Here is an 18,870-nt window from a genome sequence, read left to right on the forward strand (position 1 = left end):
ATTGTGTGACGGCCAGCAAGGCCTCTTGGTTCTTGACGTTTATCAATTTTAGTGGCTTGATTCAATACAATGATATACAAATGTGGCTGGAAACACCCTTGACATTATTCTATCAAATTTTTGTATCGGCAGTTTGGAATCTCTAACAGAATCTGTTGTCAAAATTGATTCCTTCCACCCGCCTTTCATGATCACCTTTAACGCAACTTTTTATCAACGTGTACTAACCTCCAAGCTTGTCTATTGTTCCACAAAAGACGAATATTTTAATCTCTACAAACACGTTGAGTCGTACACTTGGTCTGAAGTTTATGCTACAAACGATGCAGACAAAGCAGCGACCGAACTCTCCACAATTATTAAGAAGAAAATTAATCAGCGCATCACGAAAAGGCAATTTATTTCCGGCCATTTTCAGCACATGGTTCTCTAAAAAATTAAAAACAGCATTGCGCAAGAAGGAAATGTTTCACCGCCGTTTCAAGAAAACTGGGTTGGCTGTTTGGTACACAAAGTTCAGGGCGTTTTGTTTTCTGGTAAAAAAGCTAACGCAACGTGATAAAGCTATCAACGAAAGACGAGCGCAGCATAGCTTGCGCTCCGATCCAAAGTCTTTTTGGAAATATGTGCACGAGTACACGCGCCACTCTTCCCACGACATCTCTTTGCGCGTGCGCACTGATTCTGGAACCCGTCATCTGTCCTCACCGAAAGACGTCGTGGACACATTTTCGTCCTTTTTTAGGGAATGTTATTTGCCACTTAGCGCACGAGGGTGCCCTGATTTGCGTGCAGGAGGTACAGATCACAACGTCAGTACTGATACCTGCTCCCTTTTCACTATTACCTGTCTCTGCCGTCATAGCGGCGATAAACAAGCTCAGACCTAAACGGTCGGCGGGAGCTGATGAAATCCCGCTGTTCATCATCAAAGGATGTTGCTTGCTTATCGCCCCTGCACTACCTGTTTTTAATCTTTCGCTCAACACTGGTGTCTTTCCAGAACTTTGGAAAAAAGGCATAGTCGCCGGAATATTTTGTAAACAGGTGATGCTTGTAACCCGTCCAACTACCGCCCGATTTCTTTTCTTTGTGGTTTCTCGAAGGTTTTTGAAACAGTTGTGTGCAGGCGCTTCTCTGCTCATCTGTCCAAGCTGTTAACACCTCAACAGCACGGCTTTGTGAGAGAGCGATCTGTAGAAACTAACCTCTGTTCCTTTCTGACCCACAGTTCCCTGTGGTCTGAAACAGAGGTCAGGTGGACTGCATTTACTTTGATCTATCAAAGGCATTCGACATCATAGTTCATCATGAATTACTCATACGAAAGCTTAAAAGCTATGGGTTCTGTCCCGCGCTCTGTAAATGGATGCTCAGTTATTTATCAACGCGCCAAAGCTATGTCCGTGTTTGTGATATTTTGTCCATACCTATTGTTCCGACCTCCGGTGTGCCACAGGGGTCGGTATTTGGCCCACTGTTGTTTCTTGTTTTTATAAATGATGTTGTCAATTGTGTAAAGTTCGGAAGAGTACTTCCGTTCGTATATGATATCAAGCTGTTTTCAAAAATTCAGTCAACAGAGGACTGTGTAAACCTGCAGAAGGATATTTGTATCACTTCGCAGTGCTGTATAAAAATTGTTTATCTATAAACACGTCTAAAACCAAAATCATTACTCTTTCGAGGCAGAAGGCGCAAGTGTTGTTTTTTTACAAGGTGGGCAACGAAGCTATTTTGGCTATTTTGGAAGCTATGGGCAACGAAAGATTTAGGAGCACTTATTGTAAGTCATATTAATTTAAACTGCATGTTGCGTTCCTTTGTAACACCGGTTTTGAATTACTCGGGGTCATTTCACGCATCACACGCAATTTTATATTCCCGGATACCATCATCCACTTGTTTTGCTCTTTGGTGAGATCGTGTTTTGAATTTGGTTCCGTTGTTTGGAACCAGCTCCGAAAAACGTATTCTCACCTATTAAAAGCAGTCCAGAAGCGCCTGGTTCGAATCATCTATGACAGATATTTTGAACGTAAGGTTTATTATGAGTACCATTCTCTGTTAAATATATTAGGCACAATTGACCTAGAAAGGCGTCAATGTTATCGTGACGCCACGTTTTTCTATAAGGTACTAAATGGTCATTTTGACGTTCCCGATTCACTGCACAGCGTCAATTTGCATGTCCCTCAGCGATTCACGCGCCATTGTACATTATTTGCCTCCAGTATGGAACATAGCAAATCACCTGCTGAACGCCTGCAAATTCTGTGTAATTGTATGTCAACAGATATTGATTTCTTCATGCCCCAAAGATTTTTTTATTTTACCTTAACAAATCTGTTTCTAATTCCATGACTTGCGGTTCTGTCTTCAATGAACGGTTATTTCACTGATAAATCTGTGCTTGCGATATCGGCATGAGCGTGTAGCTATAATAAATTGGTGATGTTTTTAATTTTTACTTTATCACATTTTACTATCTGACTTGTCTTCCAATGTAAGAGACTCTATTGTGTATCGGACACGCAATAAAACATGAATGAATGATTAAATTAAACTCAGAGCTTTTTTAGTGGAACCAATGGCCTTCTGTTAAAAAAATATTGCATTTCCCCACAGACAATTCGATCGACCAAAAAGGCCTGACAAGATCTCCGGGCACATGGCCCGTCTGTAAAACCGGTCTTCCATGCTGTCAAAACGGTTACTTGAAAATTGCAAACGACAACGTACTTACCTATCATCAAGGAGGAACACAACAGTATACCGTTATCTCAGAAACCAAATGTCGGTATACATAAATCGTTTCTAAATACACTTATTCCGTGCTCGAAAAAAGGTCCCATGGGTTCCTACTTGGTTTGTAATTTTGGTCTTGGAAGGTTTGACGATCGGATGAAAACGAAGCAAACAATGGACACGCCTTAGGTCAAGGGATTAAGCACTTTTGACGCAGTTTTGATTTCGCGCTGTTGTCAACGCTCTTGAGGAAAGGAGGATAAGGTATTTGAAAGGGTGCAAAGGACATACATTGGTCAAAGGAGAAAAGTTGTGGTTGTTCCCTCTACCATAGGAACCGGCAAAACACAAAAGTGAAATGTGCCTACTCAGGAGCACTTGAATGTTTATTATGCTTGAATATGAACTTGCAGATCGCTGTATATAGTTCATCGGTATGGCACCATTAGAAGCATCAAAGTTATACACGGGATTGCACGCGTAGGAGCAGCGCCTTAATCCGACTGAAACCAGATGCGCTCGCAAACCGTCCACGTGAACGAAACGCAACGAGTTGTCAGCGAATCTTGGTGAACAGACGGTCCGCTTCAGTGAAAGGAGCAGCGGACCGTGTCACGAGCGCGACAACCGCAAGTCGCCTTGTCCGTATCTTCCGCAACGCGTCCCCCGTCCACGTACGCTCTGGCGTCGATGCGCTGACTGTCCGTGCTCATTAGCGTTATGATGCATTACTTGCTTAGACTATCCTAGATGGCAGCACCATCTGAAAGGAAGGCTATGAGGCGCGTTGGTCGTCCTATTCACGGGTCAGTTTCGAGCGCAGTCGAGAGAGCGTTTCGTAGCTCCCGTCGTGCAAAAACGTTTGTAGCTCAAATACCGGCGCCGCAGCGAAGTTTTTCCGGCAGTGTCATTTCCGTGACGGATATGACGTCAGTTAGATCTCGGTGAACCGCGGCATAAACCACTTTAATGTTAAAAAAAATTTCCCTCTTTGTTTCTCCTGAACCTTCGTTCGTGTTTCTTTCCTGCCAGCGTAAATTAGAAGGTGCTTCAAATCGCCGAGCATCGCGTTTCGCAGAGTGTTCTTTCCGCATTTCTTGGGCAAAAGGTTCGTGTATACGTTGAAACGACATTTTCGTTGCGTAAGTCATTCACACCAAAAATATTTGAAATTATCCCGAATTTCTGTTACAGCACCCAATGAAGCCCACCAAACCGTGGAACTGTCTAACCAACAAAAGTTGGGACGTTTGGAAAAATAAAGCGCCCAACTCTAACTGCAGAAACTTCTTTGAGGTAAGTGACACAATCTTGTGCCCTGTCATTTCCAAGATATATCTGTTCGAATCTGAGGAGATGGCAGTTTTTCAAAAAAAAGCTACTGTGATTTCAAACTTCAAAATGCAAACAAATTTCGTTCTGTACGTTTGTATTTCTTACTGAAGTGTTTTTTATAACGGTTTTTTTGTTATACCCCTTTAGATAATCAAAAATAAGCATTGGAAGCAGCCCATAGCAAAAGTGGGCATTCTCATAACGAAGTAATCCCACTGTAGACAGCTGTGCATTTTTGTTCCTACACAAAATCCCCTTAATATTTTGTGCATACTCTCCTTTTAGTTGAGCGCAATACCTTATCCCCATATATCGTCATTCTCACTGAGGTGAGCCTAAGAAATATTTCAAAAAAATTACGTGTAATCATGTTGATTTCGACCTAACTGCTTTAAAATGGGCTATTCGTGATCCTCATCAACAAATAGGAAGTAGTTCCGAGAATCACTATGATCATCATATTAAGTTCTCTAACCAGAATAATGACACCTACATATAACAAGATTTTTTCGCACAAAATACGTATTTAGTGCTGCTTCGGTCCAGAGTTTCTATATTTTTTTTGTGACTAGATTATTCGGACAGGCCAGATAGCACTGCATGACAAATAGATAAAGTTAAAGTTGTCTTGTAGAGTTATGCTGCTTACACACATGTTGGACATTGAGTTGATTTGATTGATTGTAGTGTTTACCGCGCCGACGCAACGCAGGGGATGAGGCGCGCCACACTGCAGGGCTCCGGAATAATTTCGACCACCTGGGGATCTTCACCGTGCGCGGAAATCTCGAACACTTGGGCGTTTTTGCTTTACGCCTCCATCGGAAAAGCGGCCGTCGCGGCCGGGAAATGAACCCAAGACCTCGGCTTTAGGAGGCATGTTGGGGATTCTTTTTGTGTAAAAAACAAGGCGTGTTCTCCTAAACTCTGCGAATCAATTGTTTTTGCTTTGAGTTTAACCTAAGTAATAGACCTTAGGTTTAGTTTCGATGGCGCAGTTTAAACCACTGTCGTCACGCAATTTCTTGATGTCTGAAAGATCAAATATTTTTAAATTTGGCAAAGGAACAATCAAAAGAAAGAAGACGACCTGTAGTGGCGCCATCAGATATGTAACAACATTTGCACATAGGGTTAAACACGTGGCGCCCACTACAAATATTCAATAAGGAAAACCTTCGAAACCACGGCCTTCTTTTTATTTTTTCGGTCAAAATCATTTGCAATTGTTGCAGTGTGACCGCAATAAAATTGAATTACGAAAATAGCGTCCCAGAGAACCTATGCATCGATAAATGTAATGATTATTAGCTTTGCAACGATTCATGCTCTGACGTTTTCTCTAAGGCATGACATCCCGTTTCTCATTACAATTAAAAGATCATTTTTATCCAAATTGTACCCCCATCTTCTTCAGTACATTTTCAATATTTCATTTTCAAATTAGGCAAATGCAAAACAAGAACAGCCCAATCTATATTGAAGCGTCAACAAAGGTTAGTCGTCATTCATTTCTAAATGACCTATGACGCAGCTTCCTACATTGGCGAAGGCGCCCCCTACTTTGCCCAGTCTCTTGCGTGATGTAGTGGTAATATGATAAACGAACGGAGAGCAGAAGAGCTGCCTCTGTTTCTAACGACAAAGAGCCGGGAGCAAAACTTACCCCATGGCGATACCGGTATACTAATAAAATAAGCACGTTATAACATGGATAATGTGGAATGCAGCCATGCAATAACAGCGGCTCACTGGTGAGCTCGCGGAATAACTCGGGCAGAGGAAAACTGTTACGAGAGCCCGAAGCGATCTCACTCTGGTCACCGAGAGGGGGGAATTTATACACCGAAGCGCCAAAGAACAACTGCATTCCATCAGGGCTTCGCCCACGGCACAAACAAGTGCAAATTCAGAAAGCACATCTTCCCTAAATGTACTATTCAAATATCTGAAGCAGTGGCGAGTTCCCAGAAGTCTCCGCATTCTTCCCTGACTAAAAGATGGCGAGACCATGAGTCATGCGCACCACGGTCCAGGTTGCAAGAGTAATAAACGAGGCGTGCTCTCCGTGCTGTAAAATCTCTGGGCCGTCGTAACTTGTTTGAGAAAAGGGTTTTACCGCCACACACGAAAACTTTACTCATTGCACCAATCTTGTATCAGGTGCGCCAATGGTGATAGCGAGGCAAGGCACGCTGAATCGTGACAGCTTCTTCGCTGGGGGTTGGAAATGCCGAGGGATAAGGCTTATCAACCGTTGTATAGAGGGATGCTCTTTAAGAAAAGTACTTGGCGACGGCACACACTCGACTCCAGGTTTCGGGCCAACGACATTGTTCTGGTCACAGAAGACTGTACTGAATAGTCCCGGGTAGAGCTTTATTAGGTAGGTCAGGGAGCTGTTTTCAAGCAACGTTTCTGACTTGGAATATAGCTTCAATGGGGTACGTCGCTGGGAAAATGGCTTCACAGCAACGCCATTGGCTTCGTCAGGGAAGCGAGCAAACACCGAAAAGGGAACATTATGGCCGCAAGGGCGAAGACAAATCCACTTTACAAGGTGTTTATTTGAGAACCAACGCAATTACCTAACTACACCAAATATATTTCAGCCGAGCAGTACTTAATGCAAGCGAACAAATCTAAAAGGCTGACATGTCGCGGCAACAAAAATGTACCAGTAGAAGAATGCAATCCTAAAATGGTAAATGAGTCAGGTATAGCAGCAATCGTGAAAGTCTGCCGTCTACAGGACACTTCTTTATTATACAGCTCTTACTTGAGCTCCGGGCATTGTACTTATATTTCCGTTTTTTGAATCGCACATTATGAGTTCCCCTTTAGCGAAGGCTGCCACGACCAGGTGAGACCACACCGGCTTAGAGTACACTGTGATACACTTGTCGACCGTGTCGGAAAAACTTCCAAAATTTCCACCGCTCGAGTAAAGCGCGCGTATACACTCTCGCAAGCCTCGAGTACTGCGATGGCGTTGCCACTCTTCGTGTTCACACTGGAGCTCTCGCCGAAGCTACGCCCGAACGCTTTTCCTTTCCTGTCGCGCATAGTTGTTTTACCAATGCCCCCAGTTTCCAACCTTGCTTCAGCCACACGCGATGCCGGGATTTCTACGAGCTGAGCCGATAGTCACCTGTCATTCAGAGCCTCGGCCTGGATTGAGGCGAATCCAACGTGCTCTTTAGCGACGTAGTCAGTTTCACCCGCCCTCATCTCGTTTCGTTAACTGACCCCGTTAGTGACGGTGGCCATTTCCAGGGCCTCACGTGAGTATGAACACTACTGAAACAGCTGAAACCGAGGCCGATACATTATCGTAGAATGTGAGGTCGTTTAGCACCCCTCCAGAGAGCCTGAGCAAATGCATAGTCGTTATCTCTGCTAAAAGTATTAGAGGAAGAAGAACCCCCGCCTTGTTTTTTTTTTCTGAATAAAATAGTGCCGTGACCAGGATGAGATGATCTACATAGTTGAAGAACGAAGTGTGCGGACCGCCGTCAACGATGATGTGAGTGACACGTTTGCGATGGCCCTGGACTGCTGCTCTTGACGATTGACTGCGACCATCCGCGAAGAAAACCGAAGGAGTTTAGGACGCGCCATACCTATAGTGGACCCCACGTCCTCAACAATGTACTGATTCTTATCGGACGCCTCGTGGAAACTGGCGAAAGTCAACGACAATGGCTTAGACCTTGAACCGGCCGTAATCCTCAACGACCACGCAGCAATTGAAGACGTCGAGAATGGACCGGGAAGCCCTTCCGTACAGACGAAGGCTTATCCGAAAGAACGTAACCACACTGATTGAAGACATCAAAGCTCCAAAGAACGCCGAGTCACCACCTATCTGTAGGCTCATTTTACTGAAGACAAGCCTACTCGAAACGCATGACATTCTAAAGCAGCTTCACAGCGATATTGAAGAGCTTGTTGGCTTGGGTAATTTACCCGAAGATTGAGCAATCGCATGAATCCGAAGATTATATCCTTTTATTCACATTTAAAATGAACAGATTTTTTTCCAGAGTTGCGAAACCATTGCAACAATAACATTGTAATCATATCAGCGAAAAAAACAGGAATGTATCTCCAGCAACAATGACCCGGTGGGACAGCAATGACTGTCTCAGCAGGAAGAGTGATTTGGTGACACCCTTGAAAGAAGCTCGTCAAGAGACACCGGTAACGCAACGAAGTGCTTCATTCAATCAAGCAAATAAGGCGTCACCTGGTGAGGCAGCCACTTCTATTTTTGCTTCAAACGATTTCACTGCCACAAATAAACTATCTCCCATTTGTCACCAGCAACGACAATGCAGTTCATGCACCTGAAGAGGCTTCCGCTTTGCGTGGCCTTCATGAGGCGAAAAGAAGCACGGTGCGCCTTGAACAGCCTCATTAACGCGTACAAACAGGAAGTGTTCATCAGAAACCCTATCTTAACCGCCGACACATCTACGCAGCCGCGGACTCATCCACCAAGCCTTCAAATGTATGTCGACATCATGGCAGCACTGAAATCGAATTGATTCAGCTCGCTGAGATCAAGGTTGAGGATTCGATAACCACCACGCCAAAACAAAGAAGGCGAAACTTGCGATTCCCGAAGTAACTACGAGAAGCAGGTTCACGTATCCTAAATAAGGGCCCAGCAAAACGCACGATGACATGCTGATTGACCCGAAATTAGAAAAAGAGAGTTCAAGCCTTACGTCGAAAAGTCGGTAACCCGGCTTGGAAAAGTGCAATATATTTAGGGGAACCAGAAACTGTAGACTGAGTTCTACAGTGCGGCCAATTTTGGCCGACATACTCTCCAGGCCCGGCTTTTTGATTGTAACTGGCCAACGTTTCATATAAGGCTGAATGGCTGACAGTTTTCACAGAACCGCAATGTGTGATGCATTTTGCTAGGCTCGAAAACTGGTCTTCACTTCAAGCGGCTCCTTGAGATGGAGTCTACCGAATATCAGAATGTGGATTCGCGGAAGCGGCAGCGGTTGGCGTTATTCCGAGGAAGCCGGTGGAGTATAGAGACCATCGTCTTGTTGGGCACAAGAATGCGACACTCGAATGCAAAAGCGTGCTTTAGATTCCCAGCTGCATTGTCACAAAGCCTTCTGGTTGCACAACCCTCGCCAAACATCACATCAACACGGGTGACAGCCCACATGTAGCTGCATGCTTGGGCTACTAATGCCAAGAAGCCGGGGATAAATCAGTGGCTGCATCGACGATATCCCAGAATACGGCTTCATTCATTGGGCTTGTGGCCACAGTGTTCGTGCAACACGTTGGCTAAAATTGTCTGTGGGCTACATCGCACCCGCGGGATATTATTTGCTTAATGCGTGCACAACGGTGGCAGTTCATGAAGGTGCCATTGTACACTGGCTACAGGCGCAATTCCGACGAGCAAAAAAAATCGCGCCAATCCACCCCGTGAATGTGGTTGTTAAGCAAAGCTGTAAACGGCACCCATTACGATTACCCATGCGACGTCACTTAAATTCTCTCACATCGCTCTACAAATAGCAAAACCAGAGAGAAGTGAAATGCATTTAACCACCCCATTTATTACTTCAAAGAGATACTCTTGTTAAGGTTAAATCAATGCATGGAGCATGAACGGTGCTTGATTGAGTTGTATTGGTGTAGCACAAGAGTGGAAACTTCTTTTATAAAATTAAAGTAAGCTCCAACCCTGTGTTAGACGATCTGTCTTCTCCGTCTCTGCGCCGCGGACGGAGGCGACGAGATTTGCGGCAGACAAGGAGGAGGAGGAAGAAATACTTCTGTTCAGATTTCGGAACGGCCCAGACTGCAGCCCTGGGGAGTGATTCCATCTTCTGTGGGGACCATATGCAGTCTGCGCGGCCTGTGTTCTGTCCACCCGCTGAAGCTGGGTAGGTAGAGAGGGCCTGGACAGCAGCATCTCCCATTGCTCTTGTTGGGTAGTTGACGGAAAGAGAGGACGGTGCTCAGGGCTAAAGTCGCACACCCCGATTACTGGGTGGAGTGTTCCTTTCTGAGCAAAATTTACATTCAGCGTCGTAGCGATTCGGATACATTAAGTGAAGTCGTGTAGGCTGTGAGAAGCAGCCCGGATTGTATGAGCCGTAGGGTAGTTTGTTGTTCTCTGGAAAGGTCAGGGTAAGGCGAAGGTACGGTCTGTCTCATAAGGCGATAATGCTGGGGTATCTCCCTGAACGTGACAAGCGGGTGACTGTCCTCGTGCAGCTCCATAGCACGGGAGGTGAAAGCGCAGGCTTGTTGGGTGGGCGTATTTGTTGCCCTCCATTGAAGCGTGAGGGGGTGTCTAGATGAGCTGAATGGAACCGTTTGGGGAGGGTTTTTTTAGCACGCGCAGTGCAGGTGAGGACAGCCAACCCTACTGGTAATTCCAGTAGGCTTGCTCGGAATCGATGACTACCCTCCTAACCCCTGGTTGAGCGAGAGCCAAGGTGATGGCTGCCTCATCCGCTGCCATAATTTCTTGGGTCCTAAGCGAGCTACACGCAAGGAGGTTGGTTCTGGAGGAAGCCACGATGACAGTGTATTGCTGCCCTCGATGTTTGGAGGCGTCTGTGTAGATAACTGCATGATACCCACCGAGGGTGGTGTTTAGCGCTTGAGCCCGTGCTTTTCGGTGACCTTCGTCATGTGAGGGGTTCATATTTCTAAGCAAAGGGAGCATCTTTACTTTTAGTCGCCAAGAGTCTGGGAGTACGTAAAACGGAGTGAGATTCTGGGCTGTCCGGCCAATCGGGTGAAGCATGCGGTTACCCATCGCAGTTCTGAGTCGGACCTTCTGGTTAGAACGATGGCCTTCTATTAGCTCTTCCCCCGTGTTGTGGAGCCCTGTGCTAAGCAGCCTCTGTGTGGACGCACTCATGAGAAGACCGATGGCCTGCTGGACCGCCTTTCTAATAATTATATAAAGCATCTCTATGTCTTCCTTGTCGAGAAAAAGACAGGGGGTTGACGTAAGTAACTCTCGAGAGGACAAAAGGTTCAATTAATCGAAAGGCACCGGATTCCTTCAGGCCTCGCTTCTTGGTGGCAACTCGCCTGACCATGTGTATGATTTGATTAATGCTGTTTTTGAGGCGCTACAAGGAGACGTCACTCTTGGTGTTAGCCTCGAGATTTAAGCCCAGGATCTTGATGCTGGGGATTGGAGTAATGGCCTGGCCATTAAGGAGTATTTGAATGTATGCCTTGGTTTGGCGTGAGGACGGACGACAAGGAGCTGTAATTGTTTACGTGAACACTGGAGGTCACAGGCTTTATCACATTGGCGTACTAGAAGTGAGATGCCATGCATTGGTGTGAGCTTCCTTTAATTTTTGTAACTCTTAGCACATGAGCAAGGTGTGCACAGGGCCGTTAGACTGGCGCGGGGGGTCGCGTGACGCTTTCACATGGCATTCAGCGAGAACGCAGGGGGTAAACCCATAGATGTGCTTGGTGAGTACACCACCTGTCTTCCCAGTCTTCGCGCTTGCTCGTAGCTAAATCGGTTAGATAACGGGCTCTCGGTTTGTTAGTCTGTTAGTTCCAGGTTCGATTCCCGGCGGTGCCAGTAAATTCTTTTATTTGTTCGCTGGAGTTTTCTGGTGACACCAACGGTCGCGAAAGAACCCTTGGGGGGTAGAGGTAAAAAGCTTTGCTTTAATATATTTGCTAGTTTTCCTCTCTCTCAGGGATTCTTGTAGATCCCTGTTCGTGATGGAGACCTTAACACTCGTACGTTTATGTTAATAGGGCCCAAGCCTGCTTGTATCAATTTATTTATTTCAGGCGCCTTAAGAGCCTACAGGGCACGAATTAAGGGAGGATACAAAAACCTGGTACGACAGTGTCAGCAATACAATTGGTGAGGGAGCAATACTAGTAAAAATTTTTCAGTCCGCAAGAACATGAAACACCATTGAGGAGATGCAAGCCTATGTTTTCATCCCGCTAAAACACTTCCCATTAAAGAAGAGGCCACAAAAATCACCGGCTTCTAAATGAGTTAACAAAGCATATTTGAAACTTGATGAATCGGTGTAGGTGACGATGTTTGTAGGTAGAGCAGACCATTCATTTAACACAAAGAAAGAGGTGAGAACTATGAGCGAAGGAGAAGACACGGGGTCAAATGTCTGCGTAAGCTTAAACGCAAAGTAAAATATTACACCATCTTCCCGTGGGGAACCATGAGGAGGATGCGAAGCATCATGGGGGTTCGTGTGGGTTCACTGCGTTGCCGTTATGTTATTTCATTTATCGGAGCATGAATGGGAACGTAGTTTGAACCCCCATATAGAAACAGAGAAATGTAGAGAAATGTAGAGACAACGAAGAGACCGACACCTACGTTACCTGATCGAATACCTCTTGGTTATCGTCTTTATTGCGTGCTCACGCTCCTACCCTGCTCATTATGGTCCGTACTTAATGCGTTTCCCAAGAATATAGTAAAACGTGTTACTGCTTTCTTCTAACGACATCTGCGGGAGAGTAGTAAACTACCCACGCAAAATAAAACCTTACCGTTGCGGTTGTCCAGCTCTCTCTTTATTATGAGCGGTTTGTGAAGAAAAATATATTTCCACCGAAAAAAAGCTCAGAAAACTTTACATGTTGTTCCAAATTGGTAAAAAATTACGATGTATATGTTTTGCTTTCTTTTGGCAGACTGCTACAATTTATTGGACCAGTGGTATTCTCTTCCAAAATATTACCTCCTGGACAGATGACAAAGCATTCAAGAAAGTTATGCTAACGGACCCAGATACGTATTTACGCTAACCTAACATGCCAACCATCCTTCTGTTCGTCTTTAGCCTAATAAATTGGGGGAACGCTTATAAAATTGTGTCGTCAGTTGCTACTTATTGATGTTCTATATTGTTCCGTGGTGTACAACATGAACAATGAGATGCGGAAGATGTATTTTACAATATTTACACAACGGCTACCACCGAGATGGCACAGGCTGCACGCCAGCTACTCCCTCGTCGTTGTCGTCGAAGGTGCTGCACCGGGCATTTTCAATCTGTTCTGTAACATAAACCCCAGTCAAAGACATGTCCCGGTCAAGTCCGGTCACCGGGAGTGGACCAGTGCGATGAAGATGAGGTGCGATGCGTATAAACAGTGAAGTCCTTTCTGCCGCGAATGACGAAGGCGCTCTCCGATGGCGACTGCTCCCCAAGCATCGACGCCCACAAGGCCACGACGAACGGATGAGAGTACCGGGAACCATGCCGGACGAAAAGGCTGGAGACACGGCATGGGTGACTCCTCTTGGTTGCTCACATCTTGTCAGGTCTAGGTTTTCTTTTCACTGGCTGGGGTCACGGGGCGGGGGTATTGTCATGTGCTGATCGCGGCGGGGCTGGGGCTGCCCGACACGACCCGCGTACCCTCGATGTTTGCACCCGTGCGTAGACGGCGCCAAGCCGAGGCCAGGAAGAGGAGAACCCGCACGCTCTACCAAATGATTTAAGGTAAAGCTGTATTTACAATAGTGTATTTACGATAGACATTAAGAGGCTAGATGTTGCAAACACGGTGCAAGAGAGCACCACGCAAGACAGGGAAAAAACGCCCTTCACCGTCAGCGTCCTCTTCATCTCTCTTCTTTATGATGATCCCGGCAAGCACAGTACATGTATGCCATCCTCTTTGTGGGGAATTTTGTGCGGCGTCCGTACCGTGTGTCCCATACTGAACGAGGCACCATCCAGAAAGAGGTTGAGAAACTGCTCCCAAGGACATTACCGAACCTTCCAGGAGTCCATGGGCGTCAGCGGTATTTTTGGTAAAGAAGAAATATGGCACTTGGCGATTACGTGTAAACTACCGCCACCTGAACCAAGTAACCAAAAGGACGTCTACCCTCTTCCCAGAATCGACAAGGCCTTAGATTGTCTACACGGTGCCAAGTACTTTTCGTCCATTGACCTACGCTCAGGTTACTGGCAAATTGCACTCAATGAGCTGGACCGAGAAAAGACCGCCTTTGTCACCCTAGACGGCTTACATCAGTTCAAGGTTATGCCTTTCGATCTATGCAACACGCCAGCTAACTTTGAACGCATGATGGACTCTCTCCTGCGGGGATTCAATTATTTAACACGCCTGTGCTACCTCACTGATGTCATTATTTTTTCTCCATCATTCGAGGCTCATCTGCATCACCTGTCCGAAATCCTTGCTATTTTCCGTCAAGCGAAACCTAACTTCGGGAAATGTCGATTCGCCAGGCGCGAACTAACTATCTTGGGCCACCTCGTCGACGCTATAGAGCGCAGCCTGACCCCGACAAAATGAAGGCGGTTAGAGATTTTCCGGTGCCGCGATCATCGAAAGACGTTCGAAGATTTGTGGGCCTGTGCTCCTATTTCCTTCGCTTCATCCGAGGCTTCGCTGATACCGCCCACCCTCTCACCGACCTTTTCAAAAACGGCTTCGTCTTTCCGTGGGGCAGTGAACAAGCTCACGCTTTGAAGACCCTGATATTTCTCCTAACGAATTCGCCCATTTTAGATCACTTCGATGTGGCCGCTCCCATGGAAGTACGGACTGACGCTAGTAGTCAGGGCATTGGAGCTGTCGTGGCTCAACGCCCAACCGGCCACGAATGCGTTATATCATACGCCAGCCACCTGCTGACACCAGCTGAATGAACTTATTTTATTACCGAACGGTAATGCCTTGCTCTAGTGTGGGCTTTCGCCAATTTTCGCCCATACCTCTACGGTCGACAATTTTCTGTCGTGGCAGATCACTACGCGCTACGCTGGCTTTAATCCCTGAAAGACCCGACCATACGCCTCGGGCGATGGGCTCTGCGGCTGCAGGAGTACTCCTTTTCTGTAATCTATAACTCCGACCGCCTACATCAAGGCGCTGACTGTGTATCCCGCTACACATTTGAGCCTCCCGGTCTTACAAGTTCCGAGTCACTCGCAACCTCGGTATTCTCTATTTCCTCCTTTCAACATCTTGCTGCTAAGCAGCGCCTTGACGTCTCCTTGAGCAGGATCATCAGCCACTTAACCGCTGCCCCTTCCGACCCTTCACTGCGGTTGTTCCAAATGAAGGATTGCGTCCTCTATCGCCGCAATGTCCGCCCGGATGGTCTTATTCTGATTCGTGTAGTACCTGAGCACCTTCGTAGTGATTTACTCCGGTAGCTCCATGACCTTCGAATAGCTCGCCATCTAGGGGTTTTCGGGACCTATGACCACGTCCGACGACGTTTCTTCTGGCCGGAGCTTTACCGCTCGGTTCGCCATTACGTCATCACCTGTGACATGTGCCAACGCAGAAAAGTGCCTGCCACGCTACCTGCCGGTCTTCTTCAGCCACTCGATGTACCTTTTGAAACATTCCTCCGAGTTGGTTTAGATCTCTTCGGTCCCTTCCCCCGGTTTGCGAACGGCAATAAGCGGACTGCTTTGGCCACCGACTATGCGACACGATACGCAATCACCCGGGCTCTTCCATCCAGGTGCACAACCGATGTCGCCGATTTCCTCCTGCACGACCTCATCTTACACCACGGTGCTCCTCGCCAGCTCCTGACAGACCGCGGACAATACTTCCTTTTTCGAGTAGTCGACGACATCCTCCGCTCATGCGGAACCGTTCACAAGGTTACTAGTGCCTACCACCCTCAAACCAACGGCATTACAGAGCGCCTTAACCGGACTTTAACAGATATGCTTTAAATGTATGCTTGTGACGACCATGGTGACTGGGAAATTGCCTTGCCTTACATATTGTTTGCCTACAATTTGTCGCGCCTTGATACTGCCGGATTCTCTCCCTTCTACCTGATATTCGGCGGAGAGCCCACGTTACCACTGGACACTTTATTTCAACACCCTATGCCACCTTCGTATATACACAAGATGCCATCACCCACACTGACTTTGCCCGCAACATTGCTCGCGTCAGGCTCACTTAGTCCCAGCGCTCTCAAAGGAATCGCTACGACTGCCGCCACAGCACTCGCCACTTTGCACCTGGATCCCTGGTGCTGCTATGGAGTCCTGTCCGCCTTGTAGGCCGTTCGGAAAATCTTCTAACGAGGTACTACGGCCCCTACCGTGTCGTACGCCAAGTGTCTGAGGTCAATTACGAAATCGCCCCACTGGTTTCGTCAGACTCATCCCGCTCTCCAATAACAGACGTCGTCCACTTCGCGCGTCTCAAGCCATACCGTTCGCAACCTACAGCGTTACCCTTTACCCTACACCCGGGGGATTATTTACCCTACGGGGGGGATTTACCCTACACCCGGGGGGGGGGGGGGTGGGGGGTGCTACGGGGCATTATTTAAATTCCCCACATAGACGACGGCGTACATGTAGTGAGCTAGCCGGGTTCATCATCAAGAAGAGATATGAAAAGGACGCTTACGGTGAAGCGCGTTCGTTCCCTGGCTTCCGCGGTGCTCTTCTCCATCGTGGTTCGTAATAACTAGCGTGTGAATGAGTATCGTAAATACAACATTGTAAATACAGCTTTACCTTGTATCAATATGTTTAGATGTTGTTAGAGACTGATACATTCCTTTAGATCGCCATTTTTCTTGATAAATATTCCCTCCTGAACGGATGACAATAAAAAAATATATTTTTGATCAGTTTTAATTTATTTAAATATGCAGCAGATATTGGTGGTCCAGGCAAAAGTGATACAAGCAATACACTCAACTAGCGCACACAGTAGGTAGAGGCAAAAATATATAAGAGAAGCAAAACAACCCCACAGACGCGAGAATAGTAGGTTTGAAGGAAAAAAATACACAGATAGGCGACAACTTAACAGATGGATGTCTTATCCGCAGAAGTAAACACCACGTGCACAAGTAAATACCACAATCGATACTGGACTCAACACCACATTCACACCAAATTGAAATTATGGACCCGATCGATAGATGATCGCGCAGTTTCGCAGTTTACTCCGCGTTCTGGTAATTGAATCCCGCAAGAATTACAGCAGCGAAAAATAATGTCTGTGGGCATTGTTGTGGATAATGGGTTTAGCGCTTGTAGATACGCACCTCAACTTTTCTAACAAAAGAATCACCTTTTCTAACAAAAGAACCCCCCCCCCCTTCTACCCCTTCAAAAATCAAAACTCCGCAAAGAGCAACAATGTGAAATACATGGTACGCACCGACTGAGGCGGGCATAGGTACCGGCAGTCTCTCTTTCAGGAACATTCCTCCACATGTACCAATCTTGTAGTTAAACTTATCATAAAGATCATCTGCCTGTCGACGGGTTTCTCTTATGGAGCCAAAATACCGGAGGGGGAGTTTTATGCTATACAGTACCGTAAACCTGTGCATTACAAACCATTTTTTTGTATCGTTCTACGTCAAGGTAGCTATAGAAAATAGTACTGCGATTTTATTAAGGCCAGCCTGCAAACTTTTGATTCTCCCTAATCTGGTGCATTGTACACAATACTGACATTACGGATTATTTTTCGATAGCCGTGTTGTTTCCATGAGACACTCCTGCCTGTCGAGATGATAAAAAACATACAACGAAATCAAATTTCCTTTGCTCATACACCACCTCGAGCGAGGATTAAACACCTCCTCAGATCCCACATATGCTAATTTGGGATATAACACCTTTCAAACCGATTTCAGTAACTCCATTCCTTATTCAATAGAAAAAAGAGTTAAAATACAACAACCATACCATTTGTCCTCAGACAACTGGCGCAATTCTTGAACTCATCATGCAGAAGGGTTTTTGGCACACTAAATGTAGGCAAATCCGGTGAAGTCTATATTATTTTGTAAAATTTCGCACGATCCAGGGAAGACCGCGGACGATCTGAACGTCTCGTTCTGCTGCGAACACTCCTTTGTCGACTGAAGGTCCTTGAATCCTGTGTACAGGCACATCTGCGAAGCCGCTGCAGCAGCATGCGAGTTTTACGGGCAATAGGTGCTCCAACGGTGGCGTCGCTGGTTTGGGGCAGGCGGAGGTGCGCCGTGACCCGATACATCCCGAGCACAGTAGCTAGGAAACTCTCCATCTGTAACCGGCGTGTCAAGCGCAAATGGTCGTGGACGATGCCTTAGCAGGCTGGAATGACGTATCTATCGATCCCACATAAGCCCTAATATGCCGGATGTACGCAACCGGAGCACCGCTAAGCCTTTCACAAATATTCGTTTCAAAAGCAGAGCTGTTCGTCTTCTAGTTCGGCTGTAGAGTTAGCAGAAACAAAGAAGAAAAATACTAAGAACATGTAAGTGGGCATATTGTGAAGAGCACCGGAAGTCGTCCATGCTTATAAGTGGGCTTGTGTCACCTGAGAAGCTCGAAAATAATAGTAAAAAACCGGAAGCACAAGTGAGCGCGCACCTCCTGAGCGATAACACTCTGATCTCTCGCGTGCTGCTCCCCTCACCAGTTCACGTGCGTTGATGCCTTAAGTGGGGTCCAGTTCGCTCTACAGATGCCGAGTTCGCGAATCCAGTTGATCCGGATTCTAACGCGTGCTAACGGGGTCCATTTTGGGAGAGATGTGAAAGCCTGCAGATAAAACTATCCAGACCTGATGATGATGATGGTTGCATTTTATTGGCGCAAGGCCAGCTGGGGCAAAGAGCGCCAAAAACAGATGGTTAGCTACAACAGATTAAATGTGTATACTAAAATTGAATAGCAACAGAGGTAAAAACAAAGACAATGGAGATGGCTGGTGTAGAGGGCCAGGTTGTGATTATGC

Source organism: Haemaphysalis longicornis, unplaced genomic scaffold, assembly GCF_048455015.1.
Source record: "Haemaphysalis longicornis isolate Haplotype H1 unplaced genomic scaffold, Haemaphysalis longicornis Haplotype H1 scaffold_7, whole genome shotgun sequence".
NCBI classification, from domain to species: domain Eukaryota; kingdom Metazoa; phylum Arthropoda; class Arachnida; order Ixodida; family Ixodidae; genus Haemaphysalis; species Haemaphysalis longicornis.